We start from the raw sequence: 21,447 nt of genomic DNA, 5'->3' as shown, positions 1-21,447 counted from the left end.
TGACCAATTAGGTGTATATCCTTTCTCAAATAACCCTTTCGATTTACTTATACGAACATGATCACCTAACTTGTATCTGGGCTTAACACGCTTATATTCTTTTTGATACACTTTCTCCAATATTGTTTGCTCATTCTTCTTATTAACTTCTATAGGCTTTAAACCAATTGTTCTATGAATTTGATTATTATACTCTTTAACAAGTGTTGGTAATATCTCTATCCATTTGTAGTTCCCTTGTGTCGTGAACCTTTTCCACATGTTCTGCTTAAGTGTTCGATTAAATCTCTGAACAACAGAAGCTTTCTTACCACTATAGGTTGAGTAGTGATTAATCTTATTTTCCTCCATCAACTTCTTAAACTCTTTATTGTAAAACTCTTTACCTTGATCTATTTGTAAGTTGCTAGGTTTTCTCATTCTTCATATGGATTCGAATGCTTCTGTAACATTCTTACCACTCTTATCTTTAACAGGAACAGCAAATGCATATTTCGAGAACACATCTATAATCGTTAACAGATACTTATAACCTTTATTTAATTTGGAAACACCTTTTAATACTCCGCTATCCATTTCTACAAGATCAGTTTGCCAAAGATCATCGATACCTTTTATAACTACACTTAATCTGTCAAAGTTTTTTCTAGATGTTTGTGAATTTCTTCTATAATGTCTTCTCTAACACCTTTACCTTCTTCTAGTCAATTAGGCCTTTTAACGAATTGAGTTTTAGTAACACCACATACAGAACAAATACCTTTCTTTAGATATCTTCCATTCTTTGTTTGTTCAATTCTAATGGTATCTTTCTTCGTATCTGTCGATTTCTTACACTTAACACAGTACATCCTGTTTATTATATAGAAAATCAATAACTATCGCTGTTTAATATTATGCTATCAACATTCTCACCATCATCATCACTATCTTCGTCTTCTCTTTCTACATGCATAAGAAGCAATAGTAATTTACCATGTTTCAGATCAGAACCTTTAGATGGTCTAACTGCTAATTTATCATTTGTATTAAAGTGTAATGGAAAAGTTTCAACTAGAGAATCATTTAAATATATATCTATATAATACGTATTGTAAGATGACTCTATATTCATTATCCTACCTTTATAAAGAAATTTGTATGTGATAGATAGATTATGTATTAAAAAGAACGGAGTTTCAACATTTTCTGATATCAATCGACTATGAAGCTCTATAACATAACTCCGTTTGATGAAGTTAAGCTCTTCTTTCAACATAGCAATATCTTTTTTCACAACTGTATTATCTAACTCTGATGTCATTTTAACATTACCAAAGATATCCATATTTATTATATAGCAAACGTCTTTAGGAAAGCTCTCTTTCTATGTACATTACAACAAACAATAATTGTCCTTCTTCCATAGCAGAATTTTTATTTGGTTTAATCGTAATTATATCGTTCTTCTTAAAGTCAAAAGGTATCTCATTAACCAAAGTATCACCCAAATATATATCTAGAAAGTATTTATCCAAACTTAATTCCATATGCATTATTTTCCCATTATAGAGAAATTTGTAACCATTAGAAAGATTAAATATTCTGAAGATTGGCTCCTTAACGTTTTTAGCTCTTAATCGATATAGTAGAGGCATGGTTTCTTTCTGCATAACCAATTTAGTAGTATCCATCCTAATCTTTTGAAAATCTTCTTTCTTGACGTATGTGTCTTGTAACGTTTCTAATGCATCTTCAAATCGTTTTCTATCGTTCTCTAATTGGGCTTCTATTGACCTAAGTTGACTTACGCTAACAACATCATTTAAATTCTCCAACAATTTTAATTTTTCTTCACTAATATCAACATCACCTTTTCTATCTTTAACATTACCAAATATATCCATACTCATTTATTATACAGAAAATGCCCATCCTAATTTTTCAAAACATTTCTTTAACATCTCTATTTGTTTAGGTGAGTGTTTAAAATCAATATCAACATGAACATCGTGCTTTTTCAACAGATGGTACAATACACATTTCAAGTTAATAAACAATACTCTTTTCGGATACAGTTCTTTAAAGACCTCGTGTAAGTTTTCGAACTCATTTATAAGTGTTTCCTCCATATGCTGTAATTTTAATGGTTTTTGATCTGTTAGGTGATAGTGTATTAAATAGACATCATCATAATATTTTGTGTATTTGTTTTTCTTTAGTACTTCTAGAACATCTTTTGTTGATATTAAATCTCTTGGCATATCTCCAAATTCATCATTTAACACCTTGAACACCTCTTCGGGAATAATTCTATCCTGTGAAGCTTGCAAACGAGATAACTGTAACTCAAATCTTTTTATAGTATCATACCATGGTTTTCTTACGCAAGCAGCTTTCACTTCTTCACAAGTACTGTAAATCCAACCACTCTCTACAAAACAATCGTCACAAATGTATGTACTCATACCTTTTGTTAATGACTTACTACCCCAATTACTGCACTCTAATGGTCTAGAGCTATAATTTGACAACAACTCCTTTAAGGTAATTATTGGTCGTAACTTTTCCACCTCTTCTTCCGTGTACAAAAATTTAGGTATTATCATTTTCCATAAATCAATAACATTATATACGTTGTTTCTATCTTTTAAGTCTATCTCACTAACATACTCAAAATACTGAGAAAAATTATAACTATCTAGTGCATCTAATTCATCCTCATGCTTCTCAAAATAAGCTAAAATCTATTGTGTATAGCTTCCATATTTATCTTAAACAAAACTTTTATGGATACAAACCATAATATCACTTAATCATTTTTAATCATATACATAACATTACTAAAAGAATACCCTTGATTTAGAAGATTTAAAACCTTAACACAAAGATGACCACATATAACTGAATTAAAGTCTTGTATTCGTTCGTCATTGTAAAACAAGTTTTCGGTACCAAGATATTGTACCAGTTGTTTAGGAGGAATACCACCATAAGAATCGAACACGTACTTTATGTTGTTATCTTTCCAATAGCATATCCAATGAGTACCAATGTTTTCTGATTTATCGAAGTTAACTACACCACACTCATGTACATGGGGTTTTTGTGGAAGTTCATCACTCATAAATACACCTCTAAATCGTTTTATCTTTAATTCTTTAGCCAACCTCTCTATATCGAAGTTGGTCAATGGTTTTAGTTTTTTGACTTCCTTGGTTTACTTGCCCCCTGCTTTTCTTCCATAGCCATATTGTGTCTTTTTTGTTCTTCTAGTTCTTGTTTATTCTTCTCAGCATCCAGTACAGTTTTAGTAATCGCTGCCGCACCACCTGCTAATAAGTCAACTGCTCCTAAAGCTGCTAGAATGGCTGGAATTGTAAAAATAAAACCGCCCATATGCTCTTTCTTAATCTTTTTCATTTGTGCAGTAGTTAAAGTTAAATTCATTCCTTTACCTTCTTTAATTTTCTTAGATTTATCACTAAGTTGTTTCTTTGTTAATACATGATCAATATTTAGATCCTTTAGTTCGTTATAAGGAACACTAAACATACAACCTTTAATAGAACACATCTTCCTATTTATTTAAGAGAAAATCTTAGTTTGTAAAAGTACAGTTGTTGTTGCTCCACCAAAACCAATTAAGGAATCATTCTCATCTGTTATCCTTATCTCAAATTTATCAACCTTGTCTTTAGATATAGGGAAAAATAATGGATAAGTAGGCTCATAAACAATACTATGTTTAAACTCGGCATCTGTTTTAAATGATGCTATGATCCCTGTTTCTCTATGTCTGTATTCTGTATCTTTAACAAACATGCCATCTGCTATATTACAGTGAACATTTATAGTATCAAACGGATGAAACTTTGGCAACTTACTTCCAATATGTGTTTTGTTCTTTTCTAAAACTTCAAAAACATTAAACCCGAGGGCAGTGCCTATACTCCCAATTGTAAAATCATTACTATCAGTTTCAATTTTAACTCTATTTCTTAAATGATCTTCTGATAATGTTATGTTGATGGATTGAGATTTTAAATATTCATTAAGACTGTTTAAGCTGTATTGCCCTTCTGGTATAAAAACTTGTCTATCACCATATGAGAAACTGTTTTTCTCTGTTGTTATGTTTGAAGTTAGATATGTACTGTAAAACCCAACTAGTCCTATACTTAAATAGTTGCTCCTGTTCTAATTCGTAATGGAGTTTCTTCTTTAAAACTGAAGTATCACTCGTTAGCTTAAATACCTTAGCCATTTATTATATAATAAATGAATGAGTTTGATTTACCTAGAGATATTCCAAGAGAGAAAGTAATCAAGTTAATAGAAGATGTCATTCAAAAGTTAGAATACCGTTTAAAGAAGAAAAAGAGAAAACTACGAATTGTTAGATATGCATACTACACTTTGATCACGTTATCGGTTATATTTTCTGCAACAACTGGGTTTATTAATATTTTTATACCTGTAACAATTTACTCGTTATTAACAGCGTCTCTTGCAACTGGAAGTGCTATAATAACAGGTTTGTCTTCTAAGTTGAACATAAGCAAAAGAAAGGATGAATATAAAGCCATTGTCACTTGTATTAACTCATTTAAAGAACAGTTAGAGATGATAATAACATTAAATGGTGAAATGGATAACGAATATATAAAAGGTACGTTGCTTAAGATCAGAGAAAAAATTAAAGATATAAGATCATAAAGAGTAGATTTGAAAACCTGGAAACTACAAATGGCGTCCGTAATCCGGACACCCCTTCCAAATGAACAACCTCACACAACCTTCATTAACGAACCAGGGGCTGTACTCTCTAATCATTAAGTCAAAAAGAAGCTGAGCGGTTTCAAGATTGGATAGATATCTGATTGGCTTGAAACGTTTACAAGATTTTCAAGCCTTTCATATGTGAATGGTCAAGGATTAGAGTTCTTTAACAAATCAAAAGGCACAAACAAGCTTGGGAGCTCCGATCGGTGCTACCAAAAATATACACGTTGAAGACCTGGAAACAAAGGGGGGTGTCCAGAATACGTACCCCCTTCCAAATGAACAACCTCACACAACCTTCATTAACGAACCGGGTCTGTACTAGTACTATGAGCAGAAAATTAATCATCGGAATTCCGAGGGTTTTTAAACAAGCATCATATGAAGTCAAATTAACAGGTAATCAATAACACCATATCAGGCAGAAAGGGGTCCAGTGCTGGTGGACCCCAACGTGGGGCATTGAATCAATGCCCCTAACTTCTGAAAAATTTGTCTTATCTTCTTCGTCTACATGATCTTTTACGGCGTTTCTTGGTTGTGAATACTCTAAGGCAAATAAGATCATACAAGGTGATGATTTTCTCTATAATAAATGAGTAAGAAAACTATTAATTGGGCTGTAAAAGAGATGATAAAAGAAACAACAGCTAAGAAAAGAAATGGGGAGCTTATACCTGATGATGTTCGATGCCTTATCGTGGGTCCGTCGGCGTGTGGTAAAACTTTTTTGTTATTTAATTTCTTATTACAGCCAGGTTGGTTAAACAATAATTACTTCTACATATATTCTAAAAGCATGAATCAGCCAAAGTATGAGCAGTTAAAAGATCGATTTGAGAAGGCAGAACTAAAGTTCAATAAGCATATAGCAACGTTCTTAAGCGGTAATGATTTTATTGTACCTATTGATGAATGTGAAAAATACTCTGTCGTTGTATTTGACGATTACATTTTAGAGAATCAAGATACTGTTAGAAATTACTTTACAAGAGGTAGGCATAGACATTTAGATTGTATCTATCTTGCACAAACATATTCGAAAGCACCTAAACAGCTTATAAGAGATAACGTTAGCTTCCTATGCATATTCAGACACGATGACACTAATCTTAAACATGTGTATAATGAGTTTGTTGGAGGAGATATGTCTTATGATAAATTTAGAGAGATATGTTCAAAATGTTGGCAAGAAGATTATGGTTTTATAGTAATTGATATGATAAGGAAGGTAAACAATGGTAAGTATAGGAACAAGATAAAACACTTCTTAAACGTTTGATGTTTTTTCACGTTTTACGTTTTAACGTTTGACGTTTATTGACGTTTATTGACGTTTTCTTCACGTTTATTGACGTTTATTGACGTTTGTTCGTTTTCTGTACAATAAATGGATGAGAAAGAAATTGATAAGAATATTAAGTTGAAGGAATTCTTGATAAAGGGCTTCAAATCTTGGAAGAAAGAAAGAGCAGGTATATACGATAAATTTAAAACACAAGAGCAACCTGTAATTGATGTTATTCAAAACTTGGGGACTGAGATTAAAGAAGTAGCAGAACAAAATAAAAATCTAATAACTTAACTTGTTCCAGTTGCACACAAGTCGGCTTCAATTGATCCCAGTCTACTAGAAACACCTAAAAAGATAACTTATGATAGTTCTCCAAGTAGTAGTGATACGCCTATAACCGGAGAAATAAAGCAGATGAGAAAACAAATTAAAGACAAAGTGGAAGGAGTAGAACATTTAACAACAGCACAATCATTTGGTAAGATTGCAACGAAATATTATAGTAAAAGAAATGATAGTGTGTTTGGAATAAGAACTGCAGAAGAAGATGGGAAAATAATAAATAAAATAGAAAATTCTGAAGTTAAAGTGAATGGTGATGATTTGATAATTAATGGTAAAACTTATAAAGGAACAGAAGGTCTATGGGAATTGTTAACGATAAATACTAATAAAACCATTGAAGATTATGGCGATGACGATTTTGAACTGTACAAGGAAACAGTAATAGAATCAGATGCTGCCTTCCAAAAATATAATCGAGATAAAAAGTAGCATCTAGTAGAGGTTCTAAGTACATTAATATTATCAAGCCTATTTGGGATAATTATATTAAACCATCTTTACCTCCAACACCACCAAGAAAGAAAACACCGAAGTCTGGTGAAGGAGTTAAACAATATACGGAGATACCTAAAGAATATATATGGTTGGATGATGTGAGAAAGTTAATTGATCGGTTAATAGTTATAGATGGAGAAGAAAAGGCTGGAAATGAAAACTTTTATAATGAGAAAGTAGGTATAGTGAGTATGATTAATAATAAGCTTTCACAATTTATTCCTAATGATCCAAAAGGTATAGGGTATTTGATTAAGATCTTAAATACATTACCACCACGATTCTGGAATGATGAGAAGCTTGGAAAAGGATTAGTAAATGATTTGATTAATAAACTCCCATTTGAATTACACATTCCTGGATTTTCGTACTGTGGTCCGGGAACTAAGCTTCAAGAAAGGTTAGAAAGATGTGATAAAGGTATTAACCCATTACATGAGGCTTGTAAAGAACACGATATATACTACAGAGACAATAAAGAAACAGAGTCAAGACATATTGCAGATAAGGAACTAGAAACTAAAGCATGGAAAAGAGCATTTAGTAGTGACGCATCAATTGGTGAAGGATTAGCTGCTTTTGGGGTTGGTACTGCTATGAATGCTAATGTTAAGTTGGGATGGGGATTATAAGTTTTTGATTGTTAATATGCCCTTCACATGTGAAGGACCAATGATTCTTTTATGGGCATATCCCATAAAGCGTTGTTTCAAGATTTTCTTTATAATAAATGGATAGTGTTGAGAGTTACGAGTTACAGAGTTTTAAAGCTAACACAAGAACATTTAATAATTTGAATGAAGCTAACAAAGATATTGAGTTTGATTTTAATGTGGGTGATGGTTCATACATCCACACAAAGCAGATAGTCATATGACTTTAGAAGTTGTTGGTGCATCAGTTGGAGGAACATTTGGTGCAAATGATACTATAAAACTTGTAGATAACTTCTTCCCATTCTTCTTTTCTCAAATTGAGGTTAGAAAGCATGGTGGTTTTATAGATAAGATTGAACTACCAGGAATAACATCTACAGCTGTCGGAACATTAAAGATTTCCAAACCAGTCGTTGAATATTTAAAACAAGCAGGATTTGAAACAGATGATAAACTTGGTCTAATTAAGGACTTTAGTGTTTTGTACCCATTAAGATTAATTCCAGGCTTTTTAAGTGATTATAAAGAGGTTATGTGGAAAGGTGGATTGAGAATAACATTTACAAAAGCTAACAACAATAACGATGTCTTGTACAAATGGACTGGATCAGGAGCAGCTCCTCATGATAGAAAAATAACAATAAAAAGTATGGAGATAAGATTGCCTATTGTTGAATACGAATCTAATTATGAAAACAAGTTAAAGTTGAATATTCTTAAAGAACCTAAAATTATGTTTTCATTCCATACTTATCAAGGTGTTCAAAAGCCTGTTGTAGGTTCTTTCTTGGAGTTTGATGTTACTACTCAATTTAATTCTAGACAATTCGATATGCCTGATTTTGTAGTTGTAATGTTCCAAACTGATAGAAGTGGCAAACAAACAGCAGATGCAAGTTAGTTTGATCATTGTAAGGTAAAGAATATCTATCTTAAGAATGGAAGGAATGAGGTATTTCCAAAAGAATCAAGAAACTTAGATATTGCTAACAAGGATTATTTTAAGATGTACGAAGACTATGCTGCATTTCAGAGAATAACATGTGGTAACACTGAAATGCACTATGACCCTAAAGAGTTTATAGATAACAGGCCAATGTATGTGATTAATTGTAGTAAGAGGAAGAAGGTATCGGTAAATAAGAGAACAAACATAAATATTGTTGTAGACTTTGCAGAAGCTGTGGCTGCTAATACTATATGTTATGCGATTTTAATTGGACAAAAGAACTTTACATATGATCCCAAGAATGAGAAAGTAGTAGAAGAGTTTTAGATAGTTAAATGTATGTTTGTAATGTTTATGGAAGTTTTCCATAAACGAAATTAAACTCCCTGCTTCAGGGATCTCCCAATCTTGAAACGGTTCTGCTTTAGGCTTTTTTGATCTTAGTAAGAAATGAGTAGAGACCGGGTTCGTTAATGAAAACAGTTTGAGGATGCAAGGGTATCTTTTTGATGCCCTTTTACCTAGAATACTGTCCTTGATATTTTTCTCTTACATGGTCTCCTATGGCTTTTTTTGGAGCTTAAGAATGAGTAGAGACCGGGCTCGTTAATGAAAAATGTATGAGGTTGTATGTTTGAAAGGGGGTGAGCGCTTTGCTCACCCTTAAAATCTCTATATACCCGTTGATATTTTGTTTTTACGTGATCTCTGATTGCTTGCTCCGCTAACATCGAACACAATTGAAGAGTGCTGATTGATTTTCTATATAATAAATATGATTTCGAGTCATATTGAACTTTTATATAAACTTGGAAGTCTTAAACAAAAACATGTTATTGGATTAAGAGAATTAGAATTAAATACAGAATATAAGATTGTGAAAATGGAAAAGATTAAAACTAAATTTGGGAAGAGCATTTTAGTTGAGTGTGAGAAGTTTAAGGTCTTTCTTCCACCTAGATTTACAAAACACATAACAGATAAAATGATTGATGAGATCGTTAAAGATGGAATAAAAATCAAATACACTGGTTTAAAAGATAACTATCCAACTGTTGAGTTCTGTATCTAAATTTCAAATGAGGATTGGTTTTGTGAATCCAAAAAATAACAAAAATGAACAAAAATATTTTGTCAGAAGTAAAAAATGGAGTGATTAGAATGGATCCCCAAAAGAAGTTTATACTTACTAACAATTTAAATGTAATTGCGAAAAATGTGCAAACCGAAGTTCAAGTTGTTTTTGATATTAACGGCTGTCTATTCAGCTTGAATTATGATCAGTGGACAGAGTTTAAGAAGTCATTGTTTCCTATTGAGAACGAGGTTAGCAGAAGGTTCCATTATCAGTATCCGAACTTGTAATTTTAAGTATGTTTTAACTGTATAAGTGTTTTTATAGTATCAACACTATAAAAGCTAAGGCCTTTGAATATACAGAACATAATACTATTTGAATTTTAAAGATACATGTATAAATAAGGGATTTATTTGAGTTTTTTATAAATATATCCTTAGAGTTATGCTATTCATAAGACATTCAATAGATAGGAAATTTATTTGTCTATTGATTGCCGTTTGAATTTTGATAATCGGTTAATATTTGACGAAGTTACAGGAAGTTCAAAATTTCGGGAATTTTTTACGGGTTTATTTTTGAGTTTTCGGGAAATGTTATTCTTCAAAAAAGTCTTAGAATTTTGTGAAGATTATGCTAGTATTTTTCATTTTTCAAATATCCGAATTTTTATTTTTGCAGTGTATACCAATTCATAATTTTTTTTCTGAAATTTGCCAACTTTAGAAAAAGGCGTAAGTCCTCTCAGGTCCACCTGTGCACAGGTTTTGCTGCTTTTACTTTGAACATTTATTTATGTTATAGAGTTTTTATGATTTTAAATGTCATAAAAGCATATTCAATCTCACTTTGGGGTATCCCTCTGTGTTAAATTGCACAGCGGCGGCTTCATAAATTTTTGGTTGTCACGGGTGGAGGGGAAATGCGCCAGAAGTAAAAGCAAGAACTATTGAAAGAAAATGCTCTTATCATCTACAATATATTTTATCCCGAACACTGTATCATTAATAAAAATCTCATTGTCAGTAACTGTAAAACCTTTATTAGCAACAACTTTGGTAAGACTTATCACTCGCTTAATCAAATGTCTATACTGAGGAAAAGGAAACCGATCTCAAAAATGTTGTGGAACAGGTTCTGGAGCTGTTTCGATTTCAAACTCCTTTATACATTTTAATCTTATGCCGTCCTTAACGGTCTTCCACTAAAACAGAGATACACCATCTGGTCTCTTCTTAGGAATATTTGGGTATTTCTGTATTAAGTTCAGTTCTTTCTTCGTGAGAATATATGTTTCAAATGCTCTAAACTCAAAATCATCATCTACTTCTTCAATTTCACTATTGTTATATTTCTCTCTTTTCTTTTTATTACGACATGCTTTGCACTCATTACGTCTTGTGTTACCATTTCTAGAAAATTCTTGGTATTGTTTTAATTCGTTACAAGTAATGCACTTCTTCATTTATTAAATATAAAATAGAAACTAGTTCTTCACTTTTGCGCATAGTAGAGCTTCATTCGTTTTTATGTCTAAATAATCTGGTCACAAAAAAGGGCCCAAATTGCGCCAGAAGTAACCACCCCTAACTACTCAAGCACCGGCGAAAATTCTGGAATTATACGTCGACTGGAAACTTTAAATCGACCTTTACAATGGCTCATTTGTATATTGCATCTGAATGAGCTTCCACTAAGAGAAATTTTTAAAAATATTGATGGGAAAACAACTGGTCCAAATGGATTTTCGGGCATATCGGAAAGATGCTAAGTTTTGATCCACGGGATGTTCCAATAGTTGATTTCCAGCCCGTCACTGGAAATGTCAAGGAATTCTGTGTGAATATCACAAAAAAATTTAGCGTTGATCAAAAGTATTTGCTGAAGGCTTGCATCGCAGTAGAAAAGGGAAAGGACAACGCTGATGCTGCTGTTATAAAATTTTTACAACCTGCTTCTCCAGGTGCCCTTAATCGCGCCAGGTGATTGACGCTCGCCAATCGAACCCTTCGTTTGTTCAAGGGCACAAAAAATCCATCCAAAAACCTACTGCAACTTGTAACCTACATCGTTAGAGTGTATGCTCCAAGTTGGTTCGAGATAAAAACTAATTCCAACTGCACTGATGGATCACGTAAATTATATTTTATTTTGGAGAAAGTTAGAAATTTACCCGATCGTAAGATGAAGGAAGCTGCAATACGATCTCTAAAGTTAAATTGTTATTCTACCCACAGTGAAAATATTCTTCTTGCAGCTCTTGCAGATCCTGACATTGAAGTAAGAAAAGATGCAGTAAACAAGATTGTTGTTGCAAGAACGACCAATCAAGCTGGAGTGAGAAAATTCTTTAAATCAAATATTATGATTCATCTCGAAGCAGAAAACTATTACAAGATGATTGATTGGGATGCTTCCGTCACAACGCCACCTTCACTTTAAACTCAATGTCTGATGAAGAATTCTTGGCAAAGATTGAAATACGACCACTGGAATTTACAGGAATTCAATGTCATTCACAAGCAGTTGATCAAGTCGTTAAAGAAGTTTCCAGGGTTTCCGCAACAGTTTTTGGTCAGAAAGTCAGACAGGGAACGATTGCTTCATCCGAGGAATCAAGAAGGAAATTTGGAAATTTGGATACTAAGCATGCGTTTCTGAACGCAGATAATTGAGTAATATTTTTTTTAATTAATGCATGTTTTAGAACAATAAACCTACTGAACAGAAAAAAAAACTACTTTTTATAATATGCCAATAATAGCTTCATTGTTAACTCAAAGTTGGGACCCTAAAATCAAAAAATAGAAATCTGAAATTTTACATACAAAATTATCTTTACCTATATCAAGTTTTAGAACTAGAGACAAAAGCTTCTGTTTACATTTCTTGAAGTTCGCCCCGCCCTAACCCTCAGCCTAACGCGGCTTCGCGAGGCTTGCTTTTAGGAAGGACCCCTAGTCCAGTGCGACCCCAGGACTGGTGTAGGTTATTTGTTCAGTTGGTCGACTGATGCTGGAACCCTCGGTGGTCGTGCTTTTATCTCTCCTCTTCAGGTCCTTACGTGAGGTCCGTTTTCTTTTGGGTGTTCCTCGGTGTCCTTCGTGTCGGCTTTTTGATTGACTGCAAACAATACCACGTGTTGTGTTGACATGTGCTTTTGTCGTGATGTGGGGATCATTACACCCGCCACACGGGGAAAAAACAATGTGGAAAATTATTTTGAGAAGAAATACATAATTTTTATTAGAAACATTTGTCTGCACTGCAACATTGACACACGGGAAGACACTGCGCAGACAATGAAAGACACTATAAATACTATGATACACTAAAAAAATCAGTATGAGAATTTTTTTTGAGATATATACATGAAATGTTAGTAACACTGAAGTTTCGTCCCAGCTAAGAAGGATGAAAGCAGTCTATCGTTCCCCTCAAAGTTTGAAGAACTGTCATCACTGTGATTAATAAATATATACCAGTTCATTAATGCTGGGTGTCTATGTTTATGTCACATCCAGTATTGATAGTCTATATCGTTTATGTCTAACTTTAGTAGTAGCAGTTGCTAACTGGTTAAGTTTTGTTTCGTAACGGGACTATGAAAAATGAGCCACGAACAAATTATTATTAGAACGAATGAAAGGAGAATAATCGGTTTTGGAATTCTGAGAGAAGAGAAGGTGAATTTTTGGTCACTCTGTATAGTGTTTCAAGAGCCTGATTTTATAAACATCCTGTATAAGGATAAAAATGACGTATCAAGCATGCAGGTACTTTGCTTTCAAGAAGCGATGCTAGAAACAAGAAAGCATTGTATTTCGATCTTGCAAGGATTTATGACTTTTCAAATTAAAAAAAAAAAGAGAGAAAAATTTTGATCTTGCATTTAGCGAGAAGAACGGAAATACTAATGTAGCGAAGTTAAATAACAGAATAACATGAAGCTTATAATTGAAATAAAGAAGTGTGAATTTATGTCAGTGCATCTTTACTTTTTTGTTTAATTTGTTTCTTCTGTTGTTGGTCCTTTTTCCGTTATCGGTAAGTACTAGGATTTTTTAAAATTCTTCTTCTTGGATTTACGCGTTTGTCTTCTTAATCTTGTGTACCGTGAATTATGTCCTCGTAAAATGTTTCTAAACGCTCCACCGTGATGTCTTGAATTATGTGGTTGAATTTAGATGGTAATTCGACTCGATATATACTTGAATTAAGCTTCTCCAAGATTCGGCCGGGCCTTCGTAGTGAACGGTAAAATGTTCAGGTAAGCCGATTTTTCTTCTGGGGTAATAAGCTAAAACAAATGCCCCTGCATTATAAGCTGTTTGTCTATGGCACCTATTGTAAAACTCCTTTGATTTGTTATATGCCTGTTCGAGGTTACATTGTCCTTTCTTCCTGATGGCTGCTGATTTATCTCTGCTAATTTGTATGTTATTTTGATTCGAGTGTACGTTCTTCTGGGATCCTAGGTTCGTACCAAATAATAAGAAGCTTGTTGAGTATTTGGTCCCTCCTTGTACGTAAATATTGATGCCAAAAATGACTTCCGGTAACAATCTTTCCCAATTAGTATGGTGTTCGTGTTAAAAAAATGAGACAATTCTGTATAACTTTGATGGTTTGTTCTACCAATCCTATGGAAGTATAATTATATGCGGGTGAGTACTTATAGGTGAAATTTTAATTCTGTGCTAAATGTTGTAGACGAGTCGCTCCATATACTGGGTGTTGGTGCCAATACAGCGTGGTGAATGCTCCGAATTTGAGAAGGATATCATATTCCAAGATTTTCGCTCTATATTTCCACGTTTATTGTGTCTATTGTTTTTGCGATCACAAAACGTGTAGCTAATTATGTGGCAACTAGCATGTCTTTATTTCTTCCTTCTTTACTTGACAACGGCCAGAGTTCGTCATAGACCCATGTTTTAGCTATATATCCTACTGGGTGATGTAGTAGTTCGGCCTGCTTCTTTTGTGGTAGTTTCTTTAAACGCTGACAGCCCTGGCACGTGCGTATTTTGCGAGCTAGATAGTATTTGAGATACGGCATATAAATTTGTTTATTTCGGTTTTATACGATTTTGAGAAAGCAAAATGCGGATTTTTCGCCTGGCCGTGGAAGGTTATGAACCACAAATTCTCTAGCGACTTCGGCATATATAGAAGATATAGTAAGAAATAATCAGGGTGGTTTTGATTCCTATATAGTATGAAGTTTTGAGACAAAAAAATCTTGCTGATCTGACCGCGGATATCTTGTCTGGTTCCATTCCTTCTAAAACAGAAATGATGTCTTTGTAATTGTCTTCTTTACGCTGTTCTCTTGCGATGTTTGGTAAAAGGTTGTCATCTGCTTCTATGATACAAACTTGATGACTATTTAACTTGAAAGCATGGTAGTCCTCACCCTTTTTTCGTTCTCCCCTTCTTTTTCTTCTTCTCTCCTAATACCTTGGGTTTGTTCGAACCTACTGTTTATATCTGGTGGATGTTTGGACCCAGATAAATACTGTATATTAAATTCATAATCAACTAAGAATAGCCTATATCTTGTATATTTCCCGACCCTAACAAGTAATATATATCGTTGCTATGAATTTTGCGTCTACGTATAGTTTGAATTTTCCATTTAGTAGAAAGTAGCGAAATTTGCGCATTGTATATATGTAGGAGTACAACTCCTTTTACCATATGATAGCTTTCTCTTTACTTTTCGTTAGCCTTCGAGAACAATAAACAACTACTTTCTCAGTGTACCTTTTCGGGTTATAACAAGCGAGTATTCCAACAATTTGCACTAAACTGCTATCGCCATAGACGCTGACTTCTAGCGAGTCTTCAAAAGGAGCTAGTGTTGGGGCGTTTAATATGTATTCTTTCAATTGTTAAAAGAGAACATCGTGCTTCCCTGTCGATTTAAATTTAGATTTAGATGTTACTAATTGTTGGAAAGGCTCAATGTTTATCCAAAACTCTTTGATTTGCGCTGTAAGGTATGAACAGAGGCGGCGATTGGATGTTAAAAGTGGTGGGGCAAGACATGGTCTGAATATTTGTATATCACTGTTAGTTTTCCTGGTTGCTCCTAGCACTTTGTTTGACGAAAGGTTATATAACTAATAGGATGCTATCTTTTTCAGTTAAAATAGCGTATATAGTAATTCATATTTTATTAAGTAAATTGACAAGAGCAAGTCAAGTAGGTACTAGCTCTTTGTACTCTTAAACAACGAAAGATAAGAAGAGATTTGATTCCTTGTTCATGAACATGTTCAAGTCCTGTCTGGAAAATTTTGTGATCAAATTATTTAATATCAGATTTACAAAACAAATAAATAGAAAGGATAATATTGATTATAGTAATGGATAATGAAGATTGTTTTATAGAAGTTATATTGAAACTGGGGATTAATAAACAACTTATATTCTTGATTCCACATATGTCATTAGATGTATGTTATTACTGTTAGAAAGTGAAAGACAGCAAATGCTACAACTACTGTATGTGCTACGACCTTTCAAGAAGTACGTAATTCCTTATTAATTGCTTTGAATTGCAATTAAAACGCAATTCCTGTAGCTTTCTTAACTCCACAGGAAGACAAATAACCAATACGTACTCACGCAACGGCAAATATTATATGGCACCATTATTTTCCATTATGAACCAATAATACATTCTAAAACTCCACATCTCAAAATGAAGCTATAAACAATGAAGGGTCACTTCAAGAAGTGACAGGGCAACTGCCCCCTTGCTCCTCCTAATCGCCAGTCATGGGTATGGACATAGGTCGACAAAGCTTTCAAGAGTCTCTTTGTAGTCGGTCTCTTAAAATGTCGTATTTTCTTGGCTACCTTTGGAGATATTTTGATGGATTTCCCACTAAAACAGTGTCCTAATACGTTAAGCTCATGGTAATCAATGTGTGTCTTCTTGGGTGATGCACGAAAATCATGTTTTCTGAGCCTTTGATATAGTAATTCTAAATCCTGCACGTGTTTTGGAAAATTATATGCACTGGCGACAAGATCGTTGGCAAAATTTGGTATCCTATTGGTTATCCTTCCAAAATCATCCTCATGGCGATGGACAAACTTTGACTTGAAGTACAAAGGCCCATCGTGCACCTCAAAAATTTGTATGATTTAACTTGGAGGTCAAATATTTGCTACTTTTAGGATGCAACAAAATTTGGAAGTATGAATTCGAGAGATCGATAGTTGTTATGAAGGTTTTCCACTTTATAGAGTTTTAAACATGTTCCGTTGATTGGAATGCAACGGAGATATATTTGGTGTAGGTGTTGCATTTCTGTAAATTGAGAACTATCATAAATATTTCTGTATTAGGTTTCCGGAGTACGAGAAGTGGAGTGCAAAATTTAATTATTGTCTGTAGGCATGATTATTATTGCCCTAATAAGGTCTTGAATCGGTTTGTCTACTTGATTTCTTATATGAAATGGAATAGATGGAGAACGCTCGTGGAATACAACCAATCTAAAAATCCTAATTTTCTGAACATATCCCCTAAAATATTATATGCTTTCCGGAGCATACGTAAAAACATCTGTATATTTAAAAAATAATTCATATACTGCTTGTTTTTGCTTTCTGTCCAGGGCGGCGTTAACGTCAAAGAGCACTTTATTGAAAACGTTTTTTGTGAATTTTAGGTGTTCTTCCGTTTCCTCTTTTGTCTTAAATTGATATGTATTTCTAAAATAAATATTTTTTTCGGAGGCGTTGAAAGAGACTTCGTGCCCTTCTTCAAGAACCGCCACTGGCGTATTCCTTTGCATAATGACGCTGTTACGATTTTCAATTTTTCTGCTTCTATCTTCTGATGGAGGGCATTTAACCTATGTTTCTCGCGTATTTCAGGAAGCAATGATATATATAAGAATTCGTTGTCAGCTATTTGTTCTTTCCTGGCACTTGTATGAATGTATGTGAACGTAGAAGTAAAGTTATTTCCTTAGTGACGTATAAACAGTTCTGATCTTTCTGCTATAATATCTGAGTCGTAAAAACAGAGAGCGTATTTTCTTTGCACATAGCTGGTAGCTGTGGTTTCCTTGGACGTTTAAAGGAAGTGATTGTATTCTTGTTCAAGTCAATGGTAGAATGCGAACGTTGTAGAAAGTCAATTACTAGCTATAATTACTGGTATTGTGCTATCAATTACTCTAAAGTAATGGGTAAATATCTTTTGACCTTTTTAAAATTTTATTAATGCTATCCGGTTCAAACAAATATTATTTCATGACATTCCTTTCATTATCCTCTAGAACTTAATTTGACATATCCCAGGGGGTAGGCCATCGGCTGGACAGAGAGATCGCACTTCCGGTGTCAATTATCGCATTCTAAGGGAATGGTTTAGTTGTACTTTTAAAAAACCTGTTATTTTCGTCCTCTAATGATGATGTCGTGTTTTTCTGCCAACTGCCCTGATTGTTCTTTTATTACAAAAATTTCGTAATATATGATATTGTGCTTGCTAGCTTCTCTTTGGTCTCCCTTTACCGAATGATGATAATAGTCGGCCTTCTTTTTAAGGGGCTGCCTTACGCGTTTTCGACACTTATAACAAATTGATGCAAAATTTTTCCGCTTCCGGAATATCAAGTACACAAAAATTTGATCATCCATGGGTGTAGCCTGCTGCTTGTTCCTGTATTATCCCTGTTTGTTATTATTGTTATTTCTCCTTCTGTTTCCCTGGATTCTATTACTCGGTTGTTTTTTGTAACTTGTCTGGGCCACCACCGACAATTCTGATATTGTATTGGCCAAGGTAGAGATCATTGTGACGAGGATTTTGTTCGTGATGGGGAAAGATCTTAGGTTCTTGGTTTGAGTTTTGGTGTTCTTCAGGATTAGGTTGAGAAATTGCCATGGAAGTTTCAATTCGTTATTCTTATGTAGGTAAATAATTATGCATTGTATATGTGACTGTTGTACAAGTGACATTGTCTATGCTTCGGTTGGTAAACCATAGGATATATTCTGGGGTTAGGTATATGATTTTCGCTGTATAGCACGTGCAGTTCTTGTGCTACCTTTGCATGCTCTCTTTTCCTTAGAAGATCATTAGCGGCTTCCAAAATGTTTAATTTAGTCTGTAGGGCATCTACTTTTACAAACCTTTCTCATGCTATTTTATAAAGGATACCTTCTGTAATCCCAAGGATAAATTGTGGATCTTTTGTTCTTCTGTCGCCTCCGGAAATAACAGGGTTGTAGATGCAAAAGTGGCAATCTCCACTCGGCCGAAGTTTTCAGGACCAGCGATTAATTGATATCTCGTAAACTTCATAAGATTTTAAGGTACAGAGTTTTTGGCATAGTAGATCGTAGCAATATTAGAGGGTTGAACATAAATTTTCCCCAGAGAAAATCCCTCATTTTTTGTAATTACTCATTCAAAATTGGAGATTGCAAGCTTTAAAAATGAACGCGGAGATTTTTCCACAAATATTTCCTTTTGGGGAAATATTTCCCCTCGGGTGCTCGGTAGGGATATGTACGTTATACCGTTCGAAAGGCCTATTCATTCCAAAGAGAACGAGGTACGATAAATGGTTTTAGGATACATAGTGATAATACTGAAGATACTTTACTAAACTTATTGACTAAAAATGTGTAAATAAAGCAAAAATTCAAACATTTGAAAAGTTCCTGGCACATTTCAATTTACTCTAGGATCATGATTTGTATCTCCCTTTGTTCCAAATAATAGCAGGTTTCAAACGGTACCACTTCTATATGTCTATAAATGCCCCTGATTAGAGAAATTTAGAACAAATGACAATTTTCTCCTGCAAAAAAAAACATTTTTTTTTTGCTATTTGGATGGGATTTTCCCGCTTCTGGTTCATAATAGGGATATTTGGGTGCTGCATTTGAAGCTGCTTTATAACAAAAACAACGAGGTACAAACTATGTTTCTACGATTAATAGGGATGCGTCACGTGATATTCGCCTTAGTTTTTAGTGGAAGGATGTAGGTTTTGATTCAAACAGACTTCACTGCTTGGTCGGGGACACTTAAAACAATACAGTGCCACCTGTAACTCGATTTCTTAATAACTGGAGATTGCCACTTTTGCATCTATACCTCTCAACTGCCTTATTGCTCGGAGTTTACGTAAATGGTATGACTCTAAGGACTGATCAATTTTTTGCTGGACCTCGAATAGTTCCTGTTCTGCTTTATATGATGGGACCTGTGGCCTACGTAATGCTATTAATTTAGATTTTAAATCGTCATTGGACATGGTATCAAATTGAGTTTGGTTTTTAAGCAGCAACACGACATCTAGTGTTGTCTTGTAGATATATCGGTAAAATTTCCTTCCTCTTAGTTGGTGACCATGATTGGATGGTTGCCATATGGTCGAATAGCATAAAATTCTGTCCGTCCTCTTTCAGCGTTCCTGGGTGTCTTTCGTGTCGCCTTCTTTTCTGATAGGCTGCTTACAATCAATACCAAGTGTTGTGTTGACATATGCTTCTGTCGTGATGTGTAGATCTTTACAATATTTATATATCCGCGTGTTCGATGGTCGGCTAACTAAAAAGAAGTGAATGTATACAATTAGAGCTCTTAAGTATGATTTTAGCTTATAATTAGTGCTTAAACGTTTCGCGTAAACAGTGCCTACTCGATACAAATTGCGTTTGGTTTACCCCATGCTTAGACCTGATAAACTCGTTTGACCCGTATTTAGCCTGTTTGGACCGTTTTACATAATAGACTCGTTATGAGTTTGTATATGATACTAGGAAAGGATGAGATTCCTCACATGAATAGCCTGTTGATTTATAATTACTTCATTGCAGCCATGTATTTTCATGTCAAGTGAGTACGGGCAGGGCATTAGGGGGTGAAGGATTATTGCAAGATCGTTAGATGGTCATACCGGTTCTTGGAAGGTGGACCGTTAGGAGGGGTCCTAGAAAGTTTGAATGACCAGTTTCACATTATTTTTATAGGAATCGCTTTCACAGGTAGCTTGAAGGAGTTATAATTCAAAATATTTTTTTAAAAATCATTTCTAATTATTTATTTTTTCGCTTCGATGTGAAGCCAATTAGATTAGCTATGCTGTGATCATTTTAATTATTTACTCTTTCACATCGAAACCATGCCCATTTACTTAATGTAGAAAAGCTATACTATGATCAAATTAATTTTTACAGATCGCTTCCTAATAATTTATTTTCTCATAATTACTCGCTGAACAATCCCTGATTGTGATCATATTATAGATTTGAAGGGAATAAATTATATTCATGCGGGACTTAGTTTCATTCATTTCTTAATATCTAAAATAATTTTCATTTTATGGAGTACGTATACTCTTGCATGATTCGTTATGGTGCATAGAGAGCATGGTTCTCGTACGTCTTTCGCTGTTGAACGCAGGAAACAAATTGAACTTTTCGCGCGCTTTTTGGTAGGCGGTGGGTGAAAGATAGCGTTGCCGGGTAATGACCTTACAGCTACGTTTTAAACATGAAGACAAATACAAAAGAAGACCGATACTGTTCCGGGTAGATATCACACAATGCCTGCAGAGTAATAAAAACAAGTATGGTGCTGAGGTGGTGATCATAAGACATTGTCGGCCGAGAATACAAAAAAATGGGGTAGCGGTAGGTGAAGATGTTGAAACATCCTTCTATGGTAATTGGCAGTAGAAAAGTTTTATGCCACGAATTGTGAACACATTACCTTGCGGGTATGAAAATACATTAAATACGGGTTATAGCTCGAAGTATATACAGACATCATGCATTCCTTTGAGAAAGAGGAACCTTGCGAAGTTAACCCTGAAGTATT

This window comes from Thermobia domestica, chromosome 7 (assembly GCF_964235325.1).
Source record: "Thermobia domestica chromosome 7, izTheDome1.hap1.1, whole genome shotgun sequence".
NCBI classification, from domain to species: Eukaryota; Metazoa; Arthropoda; class Insecta; order Zygentoma; family Lepismatidae; genus Thermobia; species Thermobia domestica.
This window is presented reverse-complemented; position numbering follows the sequence as displayed.